Here is a 6,409-nt window from a genome sequence, read left to right on the forward strand (position 1 = left end):
GGAAGGAAAGGTAGAAAAAGGGGGGAAGGGGAGGGGAGGGGAGGGAAGAAGAGGAGAGGAGGGAAGAGGATCTCTTTTCGCTGCCCTTGTGGGTTTTTGTTACTGTTTTCTTTTGCTTTTTGCAGGGCTGGAGATTGAACCTAGTGAGGAAATATGGCCTGTTCAACTGGGAAAACCAAGGCCTTAGGCTCATTGCACACAGGGAGATAGGAGAGGTCATAAACTCTTTCCTCACAAAGAACTTCAGACCACTCAGCAATCTGCGGAAGACTAAAATGTATGTTTAAAATAATTACAGGCCAGAGGATGGCTCAGAATGTTTTAGAGATGTTTACTGCTCAGGCTGACAACCTGAGTTTCATCCTTAGGATGCACACAGTGAAAAGGTAGAAGCAACTCCTGCAAGTTGTCCTTTGACCTTCACATGTACATAATGGCAGGTACACACACACACACATACACACACACAAAATGGCATATACATATACACACAATGGCAAGTATACACACATGCACACACAATGGCATATACACACACACACACAATGGCATACACATATACACACAATGGCAAGCACACACACATGTACACACACAATGACATGTACACACACGCGCACACACACACACAGTATATCCAAGGGCTGGGCATATAGCTTAGTTGACAGAGTGCTTGACTCTGCACAAACGCTGGATTTCAACCACTAGTACCAAGTATGTAGTACACACTTATAATCCTAGCACTTGGGAAATAGGAACAGGATACTTCGAAGTCCAAGGTTATTCTCAGCTACATAGCAAGTCAGAGGGACAGACTGGGATACAAGAGACCCTATATCTATCAATCAAACTATTAGAACCTAAAGCTATGGTTGTAGCATCTACCTAGCACTTGCCCTTGGGTAGCTGAGGCAGTAGGATCATAAGTTCAAGGCTAGCTGGGACTGTTTCAAAGAACAAATGCCAGTGCCTTTTACTTTGTTTGTTCTGAGACAGGGTCTCAATATGTATCCCTAGCTGTCCTGAAATTCACTAAGCTGACCAGTCTGGACTTGAATTCAGAGATCTACCTCTGGCATGCTGGGATTAAAGGCTCATGACATCATATCCAGCAGCACTCTGAAAGTGGAGGCAGGCGGATCTCTGTGAGTTCCAGGTCATTCTGATCTACATAGTAGGTTTCAGGATAGCCAGGGATAAACAGAAAACAAAGCCAAAAAACTTTGCTTGGAAAAACCAAAACCAAACAGAAACAACAACAATAACAACAACACAACAACAAAAACATCTTCCTTTTCCTGTAGCTCTCCATAGCACTTTGAAAGTTTCCTCATCTTCTATGATTTATACACTTTGGGGAACGGTCTGGACTCAGTCTTCCCTACAGGTCCCACGTGGGAGAAGAGTCCACCCGAACACTGTCAACCTGTTACTAACCACCCTGGGCTACTGTTGAAATTCTCAAGCACACACTTGAGAGGGACCCAGGAGACATATAGACAGGAGGAGATTTTGTGGGTTATATGCACCAGAGTCTTGCCTGCTAGTAAGAGTGAGGCAGTCTTTCCCAAAGTTTGCCAGGCTCCTAACTGCCCTGTAAAACTGTTCCCAGAGGACCTGTCCTCACAGACTTGGCACTGGACAGGCTAGGTTCACTAGGACTACAACGACTTCACACATCCCAGATATTCTATAGCTGGTAACCAGGGAGTTGCATAAAATCAAGACCCCAAAGGGATGTTTTAGAAAAATAAAGATAGAAAATGTTTCATTCAGTATTTCTATTTGTCTAGGGGTGTGAAATGCATGAGGAAATTCTTGTTAATATTTCATTGCTTGTAAACTGTCCCTGAGGGGGCTGTGGCAGAGTTTCAAGCTTCCTAATGGTGGCTGGCAGAACCTGTGAGACATCAGGAAGAACCAGGGAGGTACGTCAGTGCCTGCCCTGAGAAAGCTTGGACTTGAAGATACTGATTGGCCGGTCAAAATGCCATCTAATGCGGCTGGCAGGCTGGTAAAGTTATGTTGTGTGAATCAATCCACAAAGCTCTGTCTACCAGGGTAATCGTGGAGAAAATGCAGTTCCTCATGCCTGAGTGTTGATCTAGCCTCTCATGGGGCTGGGAACTAAGCTATTCCAAGAGCCAACATTTGAGCTGGTAGATAGCTTACCCACCAAGCCTGTGTTTAGTCCCCAAGACTAGTGGAAGGAGAGAACACTTCCTTGCACAAGCACACACACATACACTCACAGACATATGAATTTAATAAAAAAATTTAAATACAGTCTAAAAAAAAGTCACACAGAGGAACAATTACTTGGCTGGAGTAGAGCTCCTATGGTTCTAATTTCCTCCCTTTATTTACAGCGTGTAGCGGCCTTATTAAAAGGAGAAATTGCCTCCGATCCCAGAAACAAAAATTATCGGTGGTTTGCAGTGGAAGTACCGAGTGAGCACCTGGAGTCTAAGGAAACCTAATCAGAAAGCTTAAGACAGCTTCGCACTCCAGCTGAGCTGTACCACATCCTGAGCCAGACATGATGCTTACCTTTAGTCCCAGCACTCAGGAGGTGGAGGTCGGCAGATCTGTTAGTTCCAGGCCAGCCAGAGCTACACTGAGACCTTGTCTCAAAAAAGAGGGAGACAGAAACAAAATAACAAAACCCAAGATGGTCTACAGAGATTTGAAGCCTGGTTGCCATTCTGATTTCTCAAAGCAGGTTGCATACCACGCTGCTTTTGACCTAAGTTTGTTTAGCATCTGTCCAGAACCCAGAACCTGTTGTGTATGAGTGTTTTGCCTGCATGTATGTTTGTGTATATCTTGTGTGGACCTGGGGCCCAAGGTCAGAAGAAAATGTTAGATCCTCAAAAACTAGATAGGGGTGGGTGGTTATGAGCCAACATGGAGGTGACTGGAACTCAGGTCCTTTTTAAGACAAGGTCTCAGTCTGTAGCCCTGGCTAACCTGGAACAGTCTAGCACCAGTTGGCCTTTCGCTGATGAATGCTTTACTGCCTCTGCCTCCTAAGTACTGGAATCAAGGCATGTGCTGACTCCTGCCTTTGGACAGGTTCTTGTATAGTTCATAGCTAGGCTGGTCTACATAGTTCAGGACAGCCAGAGCTTCCTGTGAGGCCCTGCCTCAAACAAGTCCTCATTTTCCTGTGACAGCTTTTGTAAGCAGGTGAAGTCAAGACAAGTCATGGTGTTAAACTGTGACAAAGACATGACCACTCACTAGCTGCCTCGCTCAGGTTTATTTCCCCTTATCCATGTCCCTTGGCTATGTGTCTTCATAGTGACTGAGGCTGGCAGCATAACCGGTTTTCACAAAACTTCCTGCCATGGAAGAGGGGGACATGAAACCACATAAGGGTCTTGACTTATGACTGCTTTAAGTATTTGGTGTGCAATTTTTTTTGTCTTCCTGTATGTATACCATGTGCATGCTGTTCCTCCCAGTCTACAACTGTGGGGAGAAGCCGGTGAACAGGGACAGTTGTCATGACCAGACAAAGCCTCCCCTAGGAGGTATCCCACCTCCTCCCAAGGACTAGGAGACTGAACTCTGGATTAGGTTTTGTGTTTATTTTTTTCTAAGATAGGGTTTCCATGTGTAACCCTGGCTATCCTGGAACTCACATCTGTAGGCAAGGCTGGCCTCAAATTCAAGAGAAAGGCCTGCCTCTGCCTCCCAGTGTTGGGATTGGAGGTATGTACCACCATCTCCCAGCTCTAATTTGTTTGTTTGTTTTGTTTTAAAGAATTATTTATTTGGGCTGGAGAGAGATGGCTCAGCAGTTAAGAGCACTGATTGCTCTTCCAGAGGTCCCCAGTTCAATTTCCAGCAACCACATGGTGGCTCACCACCATCTGTACTGGGATCTGGTATGTCTGAAGACAGCTACAGTATACTCATATATATAAAATAAATGAACCTTTAAAAAGATAAAAAAATATTTATTTTATGTATATAAGTACACTGTAGCTATCTTCAGACACAACAGAAGAGGGCATTGGATCCCATTACAGGGACCATGGATCCCATGGTTGTGAGTTACCATGTAGTTACTGGGAATTGAACTCAGGACCTCTGGAAGAGCAGGCATGTTCCCTCAACCGCTGAGCCATCTCTCCAGCCCCTCCTAATTTGTTTTTAAATAAGACTTTACTTATGTTGGTGTTGAATGTGGGTTTGTATACAAGTGCAGTTGTTCAGAGAGTCCTGGATCCCTACAAGTTGCAGTTACAGGCAATTGTGACCTGCCCAATGTGGGTGCTAGGAACCAAGCTTGGGACCTCTCCAAGAGCAGTAACATGCTAACCACTGAGCTTGTAAAAGATTTGGGCCATGAGTGGACCAGGATGGGCTTGAGAAACATTGACATTGAGTTCCCATCTTTGTCTCAAGTGTTAAGTGTGTGTGTGTGTGGGGGGGGTGTCAGGGCAGGGGCCACGGCAGACCAGTTGAGGTACTAAGGTACAATGGAGCTGGAGAGATGGCTCAGTTCTTCCAATGTTTCCAGGTCTGATTCTTAGCACCCCCATTACAACAACCAGCAATGGTATTACACACCTTTAACTTAGCACTTAGGAGGCAGAGGCAGGCAGAACTCTGTTCAAGGCCAGCCCAGCCTACATGAGCTCCAGTGAGACTCTTTCTCAAAACAAAGTGTCCCATGGGTATCATTTTCTTGCAGAGAACCTGGGCTCAAGTACCAGCACCTACATATTGGCTGACAACCATCTGTAACTCCACTTCCTGAGGCTCTGATGTCCTCACTCTTGTCTGATCTCTGCAGGTATCAGGCATGTGAGACAGACAGATAGACAAAGCATTCTCACATATAAATCTGAAAAGAAAAATGAAATTTGCCTGGGGAAGTTAGGAGCACAAAGGTATCACTATGGGTTTGGTTTGACACCAACGTGAACTCCACAGTGAGATTTGTCTCAAAAATGTTAATTCGAGAGGCTGGAGAGATAGCTCAGTGGTTAAAAGCACTAGCTGCCCTTCCAAAGTTCAATTCTTAGCAACCACATGGTAGTTCACAACCATCTGTAAATGGGATCTGATCCCCTCTTCTGGTGTGTATGAAGACAGAATACTCATGTACATAAAGATATGAATAAATAAATCTTATTTAAAAAATTACTCTTTCAAGTCAAGTATGGTGCCGCACACCATTAATTTCAGCACTAGGGAGGGAGACGCAGGAGGATCTCTGAGTTCAAGGCCAGCCTGGTCTTCAGAATGAGTTCCAGGACAACCAGGGCCACGTAGAGAAATCCTGACTCTAACAAACAAAAAGATTAGTCTTTCAAATCCCCACAGCTGTCTTATTTGGGAGCCTGAAACAGGCATCACTGCAAGCATGGATTACCAGGAGAGAGAGACGGTAAACTTGTGGGTAAACTTGTGGTCGAAGGCAGCCTGGCATCTTGAAGAGAGAACCGCTTCCAGCCAGTCTACACATGACTGACATTGAGTAACTCTGATATCTGTGGTTTTGAAACCAGCAGGAAGACCATTTTTTTTTTTAAATTGTTTTATTTGGGAAAAGTGCTTCTTACAAAAGGGCAGCTGTAAAATACAGAGACCTCTGCAACGATGACGTGTTTTTCTTAAGTGAAAGACTGGGTGAGTTCCGGGGAAGCAAGGCAGAGGACAGATCCGAGCATCTCCCAAGTTATTTCAGGAAAGAAGAGCAACAAAATGCAAAGGTGAAATTCCCGCCGAGGAATTTTAGCAACTTAACTTTCGCTTGTCTTGTAGGTAGCCGCACTCTCCCTTCTCTTTAGTGGAAGGGGGTTCCTTACTTCTCCAAACCGATTCCTCTAGTACAATCCACACCTCAGATTGGAATCCGCCTGTCTTACTCTCAAAGCTCAGGAATGGAATGAGCCAGATACCCACAAAAACAAGCACAGAACCTCACAACAGGCCCATCAAATGAGGACAAAGGTTTTTCCAGGAAGTGCCTGGACTGAAAAGGCTAGACTGTAAAACATTCAAAACATCAGTGTCCAAGACCCAGCTTGTACTGATAAAGGGACAAGCAGGTCATTTAACCTCTACAGCTGATCCCATTTGTCTAGCATACAGACAGACAGCTACTGCTACGTTAACAACTACTGACATACTGCTTGGTCCTTTAAGATCTACCTGACACATGTGGCTGAAACCACTACCCCACATCTGCCCACTACAGCTAAGAATACTGCACCTATGCTCAGATGGGAAGCTGCTCACATGCTCGCTCGTGCTCGCCCACCAAGTCCATCGACCCCTGGGAATTAACTGCCAGCTCCGCATTGATGGAACACCACTGCATCCTTCATGTGTTTTTAGATTTTTCTCATGTTAACCTCAACACATTTGTACCTGGTTCTGGTTACCCAGT

The sequence above is a fragment of the Grammomys surdaster genome, unplaced genomic scaffold (assembly GCF_004785775.1).
Source record: "Grammomys surdaster isolate TR1022 unplaced genomic scaffold, NIH_TR_1.0 186, whole genome shotgun sequence".
NCBI classification, from domain to species: domain Eukaryota; kingdom Metazoa; phylum Chordata; class Mammalia; order Rodentia; family Muridae; genus Grammomys; species Grammomys surdaster.